General features: G+C 35.6%; 1 pseudogene; it reads left to right on the top strand.

Moving 5' to 3' along the window:
• Nucleotides 1–2,500: 2,500 nt before the first annotated feature.
• LOC114615445 lies at nt 2,501–4,868 on the top strand (annotated as a pseudogene).
• Nucleotides 4,869–18,457: the final 13,589 nt, after the last annotated feature.

Below are 18,457 nucleotides of genomic sequence, written 5' to 3' on the forward strand. Positions count from 1 at the left end.
TAAATTTTTAGAAATTTGGATGCTAAGGAACTTTCTGCTGAGTGTCTATGGCATCCTTCAACTAGGCATACCTATGCTTAGGTGAAAAGGAAGGATTCACTTACTGGCATATGGCATGATCCCAATTAGATATTTAAAATGGGAAAAAGGTCATTTTTTTTTTTCTGTAGGATGCAGAAGGAACATGGTGGCTGCCAGAGTGACTGGTGAAACATATTGATGCTGGGACAAAGAAAGATGCTGACCTGTGAGGTTGTGCAGTGCCTTGACAATGGTGGCTGAGAAGCTATATTGGACATATGTTCCTGACCCACCTTTGCTTGTCTATATCCCAGATGGGACAAGCTGCTTTGCCTCAAATTTTTAGACCTTGTGGAACAGAGAATTAAAAAGAGAAGTTACAATATAATGCATTTATATTTTTCTTAAATGTGACCAGTTATTCAGATTCAATCATGGACTGGTCTAGAAACAAATCCAATATTGGAAATAACAGTCTTCATTTGTAAGGCTGGTTCTGGATATTTTTAGAGCCATATTTGGAAGTTGGCTGCAGTTGTCTCTGATGTTATGTTAACAAGAGATAAAATTAGGACAGTATCTGGATTTCAAATATGTGTTAGTGCATGTGCAAAGGCTCTTTTAATTGCCATGTTAAATTTACTTTTGTTTCTTATACAGTAATTAATGTAAGTTGTACTGATTATACAATTTCTAATTGTATTAGTGTGTTGAAACCTGGCATGTCTGTTATGTGGGGTCTATCAATCAGCTTTTGTTTTATTGACCTGAGGATTACAGGACATTGCTATTCTAATAAAAGCTTTCAAGTACTGGAAGAAGTGAGACAGGCTTTAAGAAGAAGTGAGAGGGTAGTGGGCTTGATTATTGCTGGTATAAGAGCTTTCATTACATTAATTGCTAACAGCACTGCTTCTGCAATTGCTTTGACACAAAAAGTTAAGACAGCTTCTTTTGTTAATCATTAAGCAAAAAAATGTTACTATTGTGTGGCGTATACAAGAGGATTTAGATAGGCATTTGGAACAACAGATTGTTACTCTTTATCCTGTTCAAATTATAGGAAGGAGGTTCAGAGTTTAAGCATAAGAAGCCATCTTGAGTGTCATGCCAAATACCAATGAATTTGTGTTACTTCTAATATTTACAATGATCATCATTATAATTAAGTAAAAGTTTAAAGACATTTGCAGGGTATTTGAAATATTTCTAACATATCTCTGGATGTTTTAACTTTGTATAGTGAGATTATGAATTTAAAGAATGCTGCTTTGCTCTCTCATCTTTGATGCTGCAGATACTGCTTATAAAATTATCCATGGCCTGAGGTTAGTATTTCCCTTTTGGTCAATCTTCAAGAATGATATATATATATATGTCTTGATCATGCTAGCCCTCTTTGTCCTGGGAATACTTTTATTCCTGCCCATCATGTTAAAGCTTCTCTTTAACATCAACATGTTGGCAGCCAAAGTACATGTCTTAAAACTGAAAATGGACCTTCAGAAAGAGTTATTAATTTAATAGGCTTGCAAGCCAAGGACAGGTAAGAATTTGCACAGAGCCTTACCAACCTAAGACAGAAGTTCATTGTTTTGATAATACATATTCCATGATGGGTAAGTAAGGCATTCTTGTCATAATGACCTTAGAAAGGCTCAGTCTTGTTTATGAAAGAAAAAAGAGGGAGAAGTGCAGAGCTTTTGGGACTGCTTGGCAGGAATCTGACATAGGACAAGGACAAGAAAATTAGCTTGAGGCAGAAATATAACACTAGTCTAGAACAAAGAAGTAATTTCAGGCAGGAATCTAAATATTAGGCTAGAACAAGGAAGTAGGCTTCTGGCATGAAAATGACTTTGGGCCAGGACAGGGAAGTAGATTCGGATATTTTGGTAATCCTGATAAGCCCTTAGAAACAGTGATCATGGGAGTGATCAGGGGACTTTGTCTATTGCTTTGATTGTTCTTTGACTATTTATGTTTATTGTCTTGCTTGTTCCTTGACTATTTGCATTTATTGTATTGCTAGTTCCTCAACCTAGAACTGACCTTAATAGTTGCAGGTAATTAAAATGATATAAAGAAGATTAGGAAAAAATTTAAAAATTAAAAAATTTTTTTTTTGGTTTTTTTGAGACAGGGTTTCTCTGTGTAGCCCTGGTTGTCCTGGAACTCCCTCTGTAGACCAGGCTAGCCTCAAACTCTTGAACTCAGAAATCTGCCTGCCTCTGCCTCCCAAGTGCTGGGATTAAAGGCGTGCCCCACCACCGCCCGGCTTAAAAATTTAAAAAATAAAGATAGGAAACATTTCCAGAAGATTTCACAATGGTAATGCTGGTCTCTTCTCAATCACCACTAATTTCTTAGCTCCAGCTAACCAGTATCAATTGTCCCAGTAGTTCCTTTTCTTCTGGACACTAAAGCCAGAGACATGTGTCCAAAGCTTCTGAGTTCTGGTGGTTGTTGGGGCTCGAACATGACACCTTTGTTTTATTACATTATCACCAGTTTTCTGTTTTCCAGCTCCGTCACTGTGTAAGCTTGGATGTCCTGGAACTTGCTCTATAGATTGACGTTGAACTCAGAGATCTGCTTGCCTGTCTCCTAAATACTGGAATTAAAGGTGTAGCCCACCAAGCCTGGATTTAAGTTTTTCTTCATCTTTAACTTGCTCTAGACTGGCTTTGAATTCAAAGATCTGCTTCTCCTTGCTTCTTGATATCAAAGGCTTGTACTCCCATGCCCGGATCTAAACATTACTGGGTAGGATCTTGCCCGAAAGTATCACTCCCTTAATTTGTTATCTCCTTGATCACAGGATTCAGCTTCATCTCATTTCCTGGTACTCCTTTAATACTTGAACCATATATTTTATATTTTTCCTTTCTCAGCTTACTGCACTTGTTTAAAATGATGTTCATGAGACTTAACCAGTGAAAAAGAGTCTCTGCTGGGTGTTTCTGAGACTTCAATAAAATTAATGTAAGTCTCTTCACCTTAGTCTCAGGCAGACTCTTCAGACAATTGCAAAAAGTAGCTACATTCTTCACCAAAACACCACAAAAACAGTTTCTAGGCCACATATTGAAATTCTTCCCTGAAACCTTTTGGGCCAAGTCTGCACAGTTCAAATCACTCACAGCAACAAAGTCTTTGATATTCCTTCTAGGATGGCTCATTAAGAAAAGCATTCCACAGCTTTCCGAATCCAAAATCCCCAAATCCACATTCTTCTAAACAAAAGCATGGTCAGGCCTATCACAGCAGTACCCCACTCACAGTATTAACTTATGTCTTAGGATTTTGCTTCTGTGAACAGACACCATGAACAAGGCAACTCTTATTTACCATTTAATTGGAGCTGGCTTACAGATTCAGAGGTTCAGTCCATTATCATCAAGGAAGGAACATGGGAGCATCCAGGCAGGCATGATACAGGAGAAGCTGAGAGTTCTACATCTTCATCAGTAGACTATTAGCAGACTACTGGCCTCCAGGCAGCTAGGATGTGGGTCTTAAATCCCGCATCTTTAGTGGCACACCTACTCCAATAGGTGTACACTTCATAATAGTGCTACTCACTGGACCAAGTGTATACAAACCATCACAAATAGTGTTTTTCAAGGTTCTTGTAAATGATAAAATCAAAAGGTGTGACTTTTGCAATATTACATGTATATAGATCATTTACAATTTTAGTTTATCCCAAGAACTGAAGGCAATACTATTGCTTACCAGTTGTTTTAATAAAATATCAACTTTCACTAAAGTAGAGTTAGCAATAAAAACCGCTACCAAACCACACAAACAAATAAATTCCAAAGTTCATTTTGTAGAATCAATAGAAACAAGACAGATATGTGATTTCGAGAAACACTGGAGACAGTAACAATGTGACTAATATGGTTCCTCTTATGCTTTTAAGAAGCCAAGTAACCATAGAACAACAGCAGTTGATGTGGCTGTTAAAATGGAATATTAAGGATTCCTTATATATTAGAGCATTTTGTACCATGAAGTATTGGAGGTTGCACATTAAGGAAAAACCATACTTGGAATGAATGCAATCTTTATTTTTATATCTTACTATGTTTTTAAAGTTGTTTTTCAATCTCAGAAAAATAATTATTCAGAAAAGTAATATCAACCACAGAGCAATGAATTTGAGAGGGGGGGGCACACACTGGTTCTAGATAATTAGACTAAATTTTAATCTTTCTCATACAGTGCGGTTTTTACTGTGGCTTTTGTTTGTTGACTAGATTTCTTTACCATAGTACAGTTAGAATCTTGTGATTTTTCTGCTCATTGGGTGGGACCTTGGGCTTTGGTTTTGGTGTTAAGAGTTTGTATTTAGAGAGGGGGGAGGAGGGGAGATGAAGCAAACAGGAGGTCTCCATTAGTCATAATAGACCAGCAGCCTGTGCACGTGTGAAATGCCTCCTCAGAACACCAGACTGCTAGGGCAGAAATAACCCAGGAAGATCCAGACATTGCTGCTTGTGAGTAACAGCTGCCCTCCAGACTGATGGATTCTCCGTTGGAGGAGGCATGAAGCCCTAGGAGGAGTCAACTCTGGCTGTGGTCTGAGAACCAGGAGAGGAAGCAGGGGTCATACACATATGTGATTATTGTTAAGGAGGTGCTGGAAGACTGAGAAGGCCCAAATCAACATTGGAAGGAAGACAAAGTGGCTTAAAATAGATATTACAAAGATGCTGTAGTGTCACAAGCCGGTATGCAAGTCATACTTTGAGACATTAAGGCAAGGCTACCCTGCCAATAATGGCACACCTGTTATCTGCACCACCAAGTACTACAGCTCTATGCCAGGCATGAGATGACTGCAGACTTCTTGTAAGAATGGGAGAGTAGAAAGCAGACTTAAGTGTGGTTCTCCTTACCACCCCCTCACCCTCCGCATGGCAGAGAGGGTATGCTGAGGTACTGCTGTGGGTTGTAGAGCGAGGTGGGTGGGTGGGGCATGACTGGAATATTTTTTCTCTTTTTCCAGAGGGTGGACATGTGGAATTCATATATACTTAATGCTAAAGGACTTCAAAATTTAGTCCTAGGTTTCCCTTCTTTTCAAGTTGAAATGGTATCTTTGCTTCTTTATCTGACTCCATGGTTTTGAATATCTTCAAATCCCAAATTTTACCGAGCTGGACCAGACTTTATTTTTTAACACAAATTCTAAACTTCTGCCCAACTTTTCTGTTTGAATATGAGAATACACATTGTACTTACATGGCAAAATCCAGATTCCTAGTGTCTCCTCATCAATGTATTTCTTTATGGTAGAATTTATGGATCACATGTTCTGTTAATCTGCTACAGAGTAGTTACTTAGATATTAGTTAAAGGCACATTAATAAAAGCAGCAACACCTGTACACAAATACCAAACTAAAGTATAATGCATCCATCTTGTCATCAATCCTAGGCAATTTTAGAAGCCATACAACAAACCAACCATCAAAACACTGAGTTTATAAATATATTTCTTCATAAAGCAACAAAACGTGAAGGAATTTGTATCCTAAGTCTCTTTCCTTGAGTCTATGGCTTGAAGATATTTAGAAGAGTTATTTGGATCGAACTTCACCATCAATTAAAATCACAACCCATATATCAGAAAACAAGCAACGAATACCAGAAGAATTTTAAATGGCTTAGGATTTATTTAGGAAATAAAGGCAGGTGGCTTATTTCAGTATCTGAATTCTTGCACTCATGGCTGTAGAGAGACTCTAAATGATGGTGTTTATTTTTATTTTTTTGTTTTATTTCTGTTTATTTTATGTTTGTAATCATGATTTTGTTATACTTAGAGCTAGTGGTTATTTGTAAACTTTAAAACATAAACCCTATAAGGTTAGACAAGTAAGATAATGAATATATTGGTAAAATGGCATTAATTGAATAATCAGAATTTATTAGTATGCTTTTAGAGAATCATTTACCATGGATTCTCAGCCTTTTGCCTAAGATCAAGTGTAGAGAACTATTTACCTTTGCTTCATCAAAATGAGACATTTTTTAGCCAAAATCTGGAATAAATGGAGTGGTGAATAATCTCATCGTAATGCTTTCCTTAGGGGCTACTGGGGACTGAGAGTCACTGGATTGGGAGAGATTTTTATTTTATCTTATGTTACCTCATCTCATCTTACTTTAGTTTATTATTTGAGGATGGTCACTGGTAGGTTTCCAGTGCTTCATTGGAGGATGGAGTACACCTGTGGACACTTAGGCTATAGTAACTGACATAGTTTACATGGTGGTTTGAATGAGATATTACCAGTAATCATTGGCCTTTCAATGCTTATTCATCAGTTAATGGCCTTGTTTGGGGAGGCTTAGGCAGTATGGCTTTGCTGAATGAGGTATGTCACTGGAGGCAAGGTTTGAGAGCTTAAACACTTGCATCATTTCAAGCATTCTCTCTCTTTCTTACTTTGAGTCTGGTGCATGCTGACACTCTTCCCACCCACGGTAGAGATGGAGTACTACTGCTCTGGACCTGAAAAAGGAAATCGAGGCAAATATGACCATATTTCATTGTATGTCTGTATAAAAGAAAATCTTAAAACAGTGATGACTTTCAACCCAAAACAATGCCATTAAATACATTAGATAGTATTTTCTTAGGTTTATGGAAAATAAGGAAAGTGGCTCTTGGTTACCACTATTTCTCTTAATTAAAATGTTATTATTTTAATCTTACTGGACATAAATAATTTTCAATTACTAAACACAATTCATTTACATGTAAATTTTCTGATATACTTTGAGCACTCTTATAGAGCATTTAATTAATAATAAGTCAATTATCAAATCATAGTTTAAAAATATTATTCATATATTTGACCTCATATTGATAGTTTCACAGTCTTTGCAAGCAAGATGCAATGTCATGCTTTCAAGGAAAACTGTGAACATTTTAGACATGCTCAGACATGTGTAGTTACTTTTCATTACCTTCTGAGTTGTATCTACTTTATGCTTACACACACCGACACTCAGTGAATATTTATGTCTGTGGGCCATAGAAACTTCAGTATTATAGGATAGCCTGTACTGAATGCAACCCTCAGTGGTTTAAAAATTGGGCAAACCCCTAACATTTCCTGTTAAAATGAGAATTGAAAAGTTCTTCTAAAAAGAGATGATATAGTGTGCACTTATGTATGCCCAAAATAGTTTCAAAATCTGTGCATGTTTTCTCTTTCTTGAATGAAAATTGTTCATCTTTGTGCTTTTTGTTTGTGTTCAGGTTTTAGACTAGTTAGATACATGAGCTGTTCAATTTTCACTTTGTAATGTAGCTTTTAATGTAGCATACAACTCATTACTATTGGGTGAAAACATACATTAAAATGCTACAGAAAAATATCCTGATGCTTACTCCTAACTATAGTTTATAGTAATGTGAACTTGTTAACATAAGATGACTTAATACTTTTGCATATTACATTGAATTACACGTTTAGGATTACCATTAAATAAATATCATTGCAGTCAAAGGACAGGCCTGTAAACCCACATGCTGGAGATGCTGAAGTACAAATCATTTGAACCTGGGAGCTTCAGATCATGTTGGGAATTTAAAAAAAGGCAAAATAAAATTATGATGAGCCAGAATAATTAATAGAAACTTGGAGTTGGAGGCTGGCAGTTCATTATCAAATTGTAAGGGGTTTTGATGAGTTCTTTCCTTGGATGGAAGATGACTACCTCTCATTGCAATGTGTGTGTGTGTGTGTGTGTGTGTGTGTGTGTGTGTGTGTTCTTTCTTTAGAAAACATGAGTCATATTTGGGTAAAGTACACCTGACTTGACTCATTTTAATGGAGGCAGATCTTTTAAGGGAATTTTTCTAAATAGTCATTTTCTCTAACAATAAATAAATAGTACCCCTATGAAGCTAAATGGTTTTGTACAGAGTAAAAGATGAAAACTGAGAGAGACAGTAGCATTAAAAGCTTTTAACAAAGGCCATATGGAAACCTACTATTATAGAATCTTTCCAAAAAATGACTATGCACATACATGAAAAGAGTTAAAATGGATTTATCCTATAATTGGACAATAATGCTCCTATTAGACATTAGAGGCTAAGAAAAGACACAGTGTCAAGAACAGATTATGTTCTTGAAGTTATTTGCTAGCCCCTCAATACTACAGACTATAATCATCCCAATAGTCATCCTTCAGAATATAACACTAAGATGCTTGGCTAAAGATACTACATCTTTGAGGCAGAAAACATTGCAAAATAGAGCTGCTTCTTATATGGTTGCTGATCTGGATTCTTTAACATTACTTGCTAGCTGTTGTCACGCTTAGAGTACTATGTATGGTAGCAAGATAAAATAAAGTATTCACCAATTTATACTTGCGAACCTTGTGATCCTTGTGACTATATTAATGATTGCCTGGGCAAGACATGCTTACTGGTGTAATGGTGGCCTTAGAAAACAACAACTTTATTATTGAATTTAAGGTTTGCATCATAAAATTAAACCTATACCTGGTATCATTGTTGAGTGACAAAACAATGTCTAGACAGATCATAGACCCTAGAAGAAACCTATTACTGTAGGTCATTGACAGAATGTTAAATCAACCCCTATTGACCTTTTATTGTAACTTTGACTAAGGCATCTTTGAACTCTAATCACAGAAGCAAATGTTTGCAGTAGATGATCAAGCTGGAAGTATATATTTGGCCAACATACAGACAATAAGAGAACAAAGAATTCTCAGCCTTAAACAGAAATATGGCCTTCCCTCCAATGTCTGAGGAATCTTTGTAATACAGGGAGTACAAAGAGTGTAAGAGCCAGCATATCTTCTGCATATAGCAGGATAGCTGCACATATGAATTTGCTGCAGTTGTGACAGTATGCTAAAGACTTGTGCAAATCCAAAGGCAGACCAAATCACAGCATAGAGACAGAGATATTTAGTCTCAATGGAGATTATGATGATACAAAGTTGTCATCTGTGTATGAACTTGGAAAACCTAAAGAAGAGAAGGTAAATATGATCAAAACATGTACAAAATTCTCCAAGAACTAATAAAAGCAGATATTACCAAATGACATCTTCTGTTGTTTGAGGCTGAAAATATCAATATATAAATTTGAATGGAACATAATTGAACACATAGAATAAATATATAAATTTGACAAGGGTTCTAGATAATGTCTTCTATTGTGTTTAATTTGTTCATTATTATCTAAAACTTTAGGTTCTAAAGTAATGAAATATCTGACTTCAAATCTATTTCATAACAAAAAATACATTTATCTTTATTTTGTTTAATAATGATAAACAGTTCTATCCACTTTCCTTCAAAGTCCACAATTTAATTCTTATTAAAGCTGAACTAAATTTGATTGTGTATCAGTTTGACATTTACCTCATTTAGTCACTGTTGGTGGAACTCTAGGTTACTTTTCTACTTTGGCAATTGTGAAGAGTACAGAAATAATGTGAAAGTGCAAGTACCTTTTTATGGTACTCCAACTTAGAAGCCTTTGAATGGGTCACCCAGATAATCTATTACTGAAGCACTGAATCATATAGTAGTTTCATTTTGATTTTGTTTTTTCAAGACAGAGTTTCTCTGTGTAACCCTGGCTGTCTTGGAACCTACTTTATAGACCAAGCTGGTCTCAAATTTACATAGGATTGCACCACCATACCTGGCATAAAAACTTTTGAGAAACACCTTTACTGATTTCCACAATGGCTACACAAATTTAGGATCTATAACAAAGCTTGCTTTTTCTCCACACTTCATTTAACAGTTACAGCTTGTTTTCCTGATGGCAGCTACCTACCAGCATTGATATAAAATCTCAATGCAGTTTTAATTCATGTTTCATTCATGATTAAGAATATTCTTCAAAACTTTTTTTTTGTTTGTTTTTCAAGACAGGGTTTTTCTGTATAGCCCAGGCTGTCCTGGAACTCACTCTGTAGACCAGGCTGGCCTCGAACTCAGAAATCCACCTGCCTCTGCCTCCCAAGTGCTGGAATTAAGGGTGTGTGCCACCACTGCCCAGCTCTTCAAAACTTTATTGGTCATTTTTATTGCTTCCTGTGAGCTCTGTTTGTTCAATTTATTAGTAACTTTTGTCACTAGGATGTTTTGACATTTTATTGTTTATCTTATCTATTTATAGATTCTAGATATTTGGCCCCTGTTGAGTGTATGATTGTACATATTTTCTCTTATTCTGTGTGGTATATATTTAGTCTGTTAAATTTTCTCTTCATTTGCAGATTCTTTATAGTTTTATGAAACATTGCTTGAAGTTTTGCAGGATTGTTCCCCATGTTGAGTCCTTTTCAGAGAACCCTTTCCTACATTAACATATTAAAATGTTTTCTCCAGAGTTTTCCTCTGGTAATTTCAGGTATTAGATCTTTATTCTAAACTTGAGTTTATTTTAGGAAGGCTAAAAATATGAAGCAAGTCGTGCTCTTTCCATGTGGAGACCCAGCTTTCCTAACACTACCTGTTGAATCTTATCTTTTTATGGTATTTTTTTTGAAATGTAAAATTACATTCACTGTTTGGGTTTATTTATAGACCAGCTGTTCACTTGCAGTGGTTTACTGTGTTTCCAGAACCATGCTGGATTGTTACTATAACTCTGTAGTGTAACTTGAGATTAGGCATTGTGAAACCTCCAGTCCATAAACTTGATATTGTCTATTGAAATTACAATGTCAAATGATTCTAATATTCTATTTTGTATTTTGTTACTATATTTAAAAATATTCAACCCAACCTCACAAAATCTACCAGAAGAGGGCCTCCCAGGAGCTCTAACCCGGCCAGTGTCTTAGGTAAAAATGAATCACCCATGATGTCTGCTGTTAGAAGTTCTAATCCAGATGCTGGCCTCCGAACTTATACTACTCAGACTTTCAATGGGCCATTGACAAGAACATCAAACAGCTAGAGACTGACATCACAAATCTGAAGAAATCCCTCGTTTCGCTGTCTGAAGATACCCCCCAAAATTTCAAAGGATGTTATTGGACTTGATTTACTCTTTTACAATAGAAAAGACTGTGTACAGCTCTTGACTGTGTACAGCCCTTAAAGAAGAATGTTACTTTTACATAGACAAGACAGGGATGGTTAAAGAGAGCATGAAAAAGGTCAGAGAAGGCCCTGAGGAAAGACAGAGAGAAAGAGAAAGATGAGAGCTGGTACAAAAATTGGTTTTCAACCTCTCTATGGTTGTCAACCTTACTTCCTCCCACCTTGGGACCATTAATTGAGTTATTTTTCTTATTTCTTTTTGTCTCTGGGCCTCAAATAGGCTGACTAACTTTGTGATACAACAGATAGATAATTTGGTAGCAAAACCTATTCAGATACATTATCATAAGTTAGCTATGGAGGACCAACTCAAGATGAAATTGTTATTCTATCCAGGGTGTTCCCAAACCCATCTCCACCCAACCTAAAAGAGGGGACTTCCCCCCCCCCAGACCAAGCAGAGAGGGCCACCCAGAATCCCCTCTGACTGGCGATCTGATTTCTTGCTTAGGCTGCGAGGCTAAGCACTGAAAGGGAATATAAATCAAACTTAAACACATCTTCCTGGGTTCCCTGAGGGACAAGCCTGACTGCATAGGGGTTGATGTCAAAAGTATCCCCTCTCCAGGAAAAAGACATCGGGATGGGTATGGCCCTCATGCCTCACTGGACAACGACAGGGGGACTGGAGCCATTACAATGTTCCCTTCAATTACTGGAGGTCAGGCCTCTATCCCTGCCTTCATAAGATTAGAATCGCCACAGCCCTTCTATACTTAGAGAAGGGAGGAGATGTCAGGGGCAGTCCTGCTTATACACTGATTTTAGGCTTATACATAGGCCTAAAATTAGCAATAGGTTTGTCATACATGTATACTAACACAAAGTCTTGGATCTCTGTGGAAAAACATTGAAACAGATGGCTATAAGCTATTGTAAACAGGCAGCTTTTGTGGAAATTTATCAGCCTGAGTAGTCATAGACCTTGTAAATAGGTAGCCTTGGCAGACAATACTAACTTAGATAAGGGCAAGTGAATCATAGGCAGAGTCATAGTGATCTGTCCCCTGAATCTTAACCTAGCAGATACCCTGTTCTGAAAGATATGTGTAATCCCCCTGAACACTCATGCTCCAGTGTCATCCCCTTCCCCACATCCTGCCTTTTTGTGTTTATAACCCCTCTGTGAATAAGTAAAAATTAAGATTTGATTTAAAAATAAAAAGAAAGAAAAAATTTTAAAAAAATAATAAAAAATATTCCTCTTTTCACTAAGTCTTCTCCAGGAGTAAATAAAACAAAACACGTTCTTTTTAATATTAAACTAGAAATATTTATATACTGAATATAGCTTTCTTTGTACTTGTTGTTGCATTTTGTAGTTTGTAATTAGGCAAGTTTTATAAAATAATAGTACTTTCATAATGTGGAATCATTCAAGCCTTAAAGTATGTTATAAAATTTCTGATTTTCATCATTTGAATTAATAAAGTAAGGCAATAGGAATGCTCCTCAACTAAAAAGAAGACAGAGTAATCTCAATGCCCCAGTTTTCATAAGGTTCCCTCAGTTGACGGTAAAGAATGGGTAATTGAAATACTGATTACAAAATGATTTGCTAGGTAGACAAGTAGACTTAGTCATCCATCTCACTATACAGGTCCTTTTCTTATATCCCAAAGCCATGTGTGCAATTATCTCATTACACTACGGTAATTCATTCCTTCAATGAAAGAGCAATATGTTCGCGAAGAAAAAAGAAATGAACTTATTTCATCATCCCCACAAGAGAGAATGCACTTCAGTGTTAGGATAAATTAGGACTCAAATTTTGCCTCATTTCCCACAATCTTCATCAGGAGCTGATGAAGCTTACTGATTAATAATTTCAGAATGTCATAATTCTAAACATTAGTTTCTCCTGGCATTACCATTTCTCAGGAAAAGTTCAATCCTGCAGAATTTATAATTTTTGAATTTGAAAACAATTACTTTAAAAGTCCCCTGCCTAGGCTAAAAGAGAGAACATGTTTATATGGAAAGACTGAAAAAATATGCAAACAATAAAAACCCAAAGATATTCTAATTGTAAGTACTTGTAGATGTTATATATTCTATTACATTCAAGGTTCTATGTGAACTAACATCCAGTTAATGGTAATTAAAATGAAATTGATTAAGTATTCTAATGTATGTGAGTTGAATCTTTGGTTATAGAGACGTTTGCATTAAAAATCTGTGTTAAGGTTTTAGAAAGTTTTAAAATAGGAAATGCAATTCAAATCAAAATTGAAACTTTCTTAGAATAAAATATTCATTTATTTCATTTATTAATATTTTAATCACAACACATCAAGTTCTGTGGTGTATCAGTTACCAAATAAAAATGAAATGGCAATACATTCTTGAAAAAAATCGTCAGATGTCTTTTCTTCATTCTACTTAGAAGGTCTATGTAGTGTATTGTAAGATAGCTGTCCTATGAACAGTTAACTATCATGCTTGAACTGGCTGAGGTTATTAGAAATAGTTGTTCACAGTAATAGGAAACTCACGGTTATTTTACACCTTTAGAAAAACATTAGTTCCAGCCAATTCAAGCTTATTCCAGAGGAAGCTCTGAATTGCGTGTTTCCTACACCTGTGGATCATGTTATGCCTCTCAGTCACCTAATTGCACTAATGCCTGAGATGAAGACCATAGATATGAGATCACTGTCTTTGGGACTCTGTCCAGGCATGTGTAGTTTCAGCAGGGTAGGATGGTACAGTTTCCAGCCTAAGAGACATTGCTTTTCACTTTTTCAACTACCTTGATTTACTAGAAAGCAGATTTCTCCATATTTATTTAATGTAAATATATTCCCTGTACATTTTTTTGTAGCTATTTCCTTCTGTAATTATCTGTCCCACGAAATCTAATTCAGAAGATAGGAAGAAACATCACCATTTATGTGAAATACCGATATCAGTGAAGTTGTATCAGAAAGTAACTTGCCTTTAGAAAAAAAGAAGTCATATGAACAACTTTTCTCATTCGATTGTGTTAAATCTCAGATGCATATTATAATAAATCATACTTAGATTTTTCAGTACCTTCAATATATCTTGCTGAATATAAGTCATAAAGCTGTAGAAACAGTAAATCAATTAAGAAGTGTCCAAATATAAAATAAAATGTGCTGATTTATTCTGTTTGGGGGTTTTGTTATAATCTCTACACTGTTTTTTTCTTAACAAATGATTTAAAAGGCAATAAAATTATATTACAAAAATCTGTCTTAAAGTACAAATAAACAGTGATTCTTTTTTCCTAACATGGCTATTTAGTGGCAATATGACACTTTAGGAGTTATTAAAAATTTGTCTAGAAATATACATTCTGCTTGATTAGAGTTGGCCACGAATAAATAGGAGATACCTACAGTTCATTTACTGTTTTGTAAGTACATATCATAAGTTCTATATATTCTTGCAATTGGAGGCATATAACCAACCCATATTTTATAAGATTAACTGAACTTATGTTGAAAAAAATGATCTTTGAAAATCAATTGTGAAAAAAAAGAAAAAGAAGAAAAAGAAAAAAATCAATTGTGAAGCTGACCCAAAGGTTTCCCATCCATCAGAAATTATTCTCTAAATATATTTTATGAGATGCACAGTGTGTTCTCATTTATCTTTAATAAGAGCTTAGGGACATATTTGATGCATCTAACTCAACATCTTAACAAAGAAAAAATACAATGAAATTTACAGTGAAGCAAAAACATAATGTACAATATATGTTTAAGGAAATTGTATGCAATTATTATTTAGTACATTTGGAACAAATGGTTGTGTATTTAATTACAGTTGCTCGTGTTACTTATGATTAATTCAGAAAACTCTTTTAATGGGTGTTTTAAGATGATGAACTGTTGATCATCCAAGAAATTAATCAAAATATTTTTACTGCAAAAAGAGTGTCTTCATGTTAATGTAGCACATTCCAGTGTGTTTATTCTTTCCTCAGAAATTTCAAGTGAGTAAATAATTTTATTCAAACTCTTGTGGGCTTTCATCTGTTACAACTGATCATCATTCTCTAGTACAAGTAAAGTAATTACAAGCAGAAGTGTTCATGGCATAAGAGCATGGTCTCAGTGAGAGAAGATGCACCTGACCCTCAAGACACCTGAGGCCCCAGGGAGTGGGAAGGTCTGGCAGGAGTGGGGTGTAGTGGGGATGAGGGTATCATTCTGGAGACCAGGAGGAGGAATGGGATGAGGAGCTGTCAGAGGGGTGACCAGAAAGGAGACAATGACTAGACTGTGAAAGTGATTAAAGATAGGTAGATAATAAATAAATAGATAGATAGATAGATAGATAGATAGATAGATGGATGGATGCAAAATTGAAAAACAAAAAGGGCGGTAGAGGATATGCAAAGCCCTTCTTTAGTTTTGAAAGGCTTCCTTATGCCTGACTCTATGTGGAATCCTTAGGAAGCTGATCTTCCTGATCTTAGACCTTGAACTCTAATACATGTACAGTTTTGTTTTAATTAATTGAACTCATTTTACAATCAATTTTATTAGTTCATTGCTTGATTGCCTTTTGTAATGCCTTTGTAATCCCTATGGTTGGTTTTACTTCTCATCTTTAAACAGCAAGCTAGAGAATACCTTTCCTGAATGGAGAAAAGATTTCTTTTGTCACATCAGCTCATCAGTTTAAACAACCTTCACTAAGTTCTAGGTTTGTGAATTCACATGATTCATCCTTCCATGCATCCTTCTCAAGCCCCAGATATAACTCAGGTTCTACACTCCATGTACTGGCCCTGTCTGACTACCTCTGCTGGCACTGTTGAAACCTTAGTTGGCAGCCTTTAGCCAGGATCCTGATTTCCTTCTCACAAATTACTTCTTATCTCTCTGCTCAACCAGATCCTGCATATCTTTTTCTAGAGTCAGGCCCCATGACGTCACATAACTCTGCTCTACATCTGTTCTCCCTAAGCCCCAGATTTATCTCAAACTCCAAACTTACACCAGGATGCACATCCTGCTAGTCAGCCCAGCTTCTTATGTCCACCTGACTCTAAGCCATATCCAGTCATCATGTCCACCTCAGCCCACAGATATTGTGCTTGTCGATAAATATGTCAAAAAATGTAAAAAAGCATATAAATGGACTGAAAGAAAAAAATCACATGATCATCTTCTGAGACTAAAAAAAAAAAAATCTGACAAATGCAGTACACTATCATGATAAAAAGCCTAGAGAGATTAGGACAATCGGAAACATAATCAACTTTGAAAAAGCTGTATTTAAGAAAAACACACCCAATATAGTTCAAAATGGAGAAGATCTTGAATGATTTTCAATAAAGTCAAGAATGAGACAGTACTGTCCCACAATCCACAATCCTTTTCAATATTCTGCTTGAAGCACTATCTGGGGCAATTAGGCAAAAGAAAGAAATTAACATGATACAAATAGGAAAAGAAGTCAAATGATGTCTGTTTGCAGATTATATGAATTATACATAAAGGATCTCAATGATTCTACCAGAAAAGATTGAAAGAGTTAACAACTTCTACAAGAAGGCAGGATATAGAATCATTGTGAAAAATAAATCAGCATCTTTTATATATGCCAACAACAACGATAAAGAGAATGTGATTTTAGAAACATTTAAATTCACAATAGCTTCAAAATGTGTAGGAGGTAACATAACAAAGGAAGTAAAAGACTTCTGTGGTGAAATTTTTAGACCTCCAAAGAAAGAAACAGAGAAAGACACTAGAAAGTGGAAAGTCATTCTGTACACAAGGAACAGTACAAGACTGGTTTTGTTTATTTCTGCAAAAGCTAGATTCTGATGTAGATCAGGTGGATGTGGTGAATAGGGTATCTACATGGCAAGTATTGTCTGAGGCTGAACTGGGTCATTTTTCTACTGACTTGGTGCATATTCATGTGCAAAAACATTTAAGATGGAAACTAAGTAGAATTAATATTGTGGAATGAGCATTCTTTCAAAAGTTATTTACAGACACAGTGCAATTCCAAAAAAAAATAATAATCCTCACCCAATTCTTCACACAAGTAGAAAGAAAAAAAAAGCCACTATCTTAAAACTCTTATGGAGTCAGAAAAGGCTCCCTATAGCAAAAAATTAAAGCCAAAAAGAATCCCTTCTGAGCCAAAGTTGTATAACAGACCCATAGTAAGAAAACCAAATGGTAGTTCTACACCCACTCACCAATGGAACAAAATTACAGACACAACATGAGTGTGCATAGCTTCAGCTGATACCAAACAAAAATGCCAAAAGGATACACTGGAGGAAATTGTCATCTTCAAGAAACAGTGCTAGAAAAACTGGAAAAAATTAAGTATCTGTATCTATCACTGTGCACATGGTCACCCCAGATGGATCCAAGACCTAAGTGTAAAATTTGAAACACTGAAAGTGCAGAGACAGAGGTAATCAAGAGGACATCAAGTGTAGGAAAAGACACTCTGAATAGGATTCTATTTGGCAAAGAGTTAAGGCCAACATTTGAGAAGTTGATCTTCATAAAACCAAAATCTTCTGCACAGAAAAGTAGGATTAATCAATTAACTGATAAAAACATTCTCCCAGATTCTTCTTAATAGAAACTTAGCTGTTTTAGAGAGTCATACCTTTCATTGCAATTCTTTCTTTTGAACTCACTACTCTGACAGTCAAGAGTTAGAAATTTTAAAAGCCCTTTTATTATCTCCTTTACATTGAAGTTCCATATTTATATTTACCTAAATGCCATACTTAGGATCATTTGAATAAGAACTCCATGGTTGATTAGGAACCACACCATTATGTTCAACTCATCATCTACTTCTCTCTTTCTTTCCTATCCCCTTCTCATTATTGTCTCCATTTCCTTTATTCACTGGAGAATTCAGCAGACAGCTAGCTAACTTCTTTACACTTTCCTCAGAATTCTTCCCCAAAAGAAAGTTTTCATATTCTTCAACAGAAAGCAGCTCTGTGATTTTTCCAGTTTGGATGAACTACTACTTTTCAATTTGGCTTTCCCATTATGGCAGTGTATGAATGATGCTATGAGCTAAACATGTTTTCAGTTTTGTAAATAGAGATGCATGTTGTCTCTAACATGTTTTTCCAGCATAGACATTCAATAGATGTTTGCAAACCAAAAGAGCCTTGCAATTGCAAACCTTTATGATTATCTGTTTGGAACAGCACAGACATCATTTTTCTTCATACCTATGTCTCAGCAACTTGGCGATACAAGAGAAACAATCAGATTTGATCACTTGTCATGGCAGAAGGCAGTAGCTGAGACTGTATGGTAGATTATACTTA

This window comes from Grammomys surdaster, unplaced genomic scaffold, assembly GCF_004785775.1.
Source record: "Grammomys surdaster isolate TR1022 unplaced genomic scaffold, NIH_TR_1.0 126679, whole genome shotgun sequence".
Taxonomy (NCBI): domain Eukaryota; kingdom Metazoa; phylum Chordata; class Mammalia; order Rodentia; family Muridae; genus Grammomys; species Grammomys surdaster.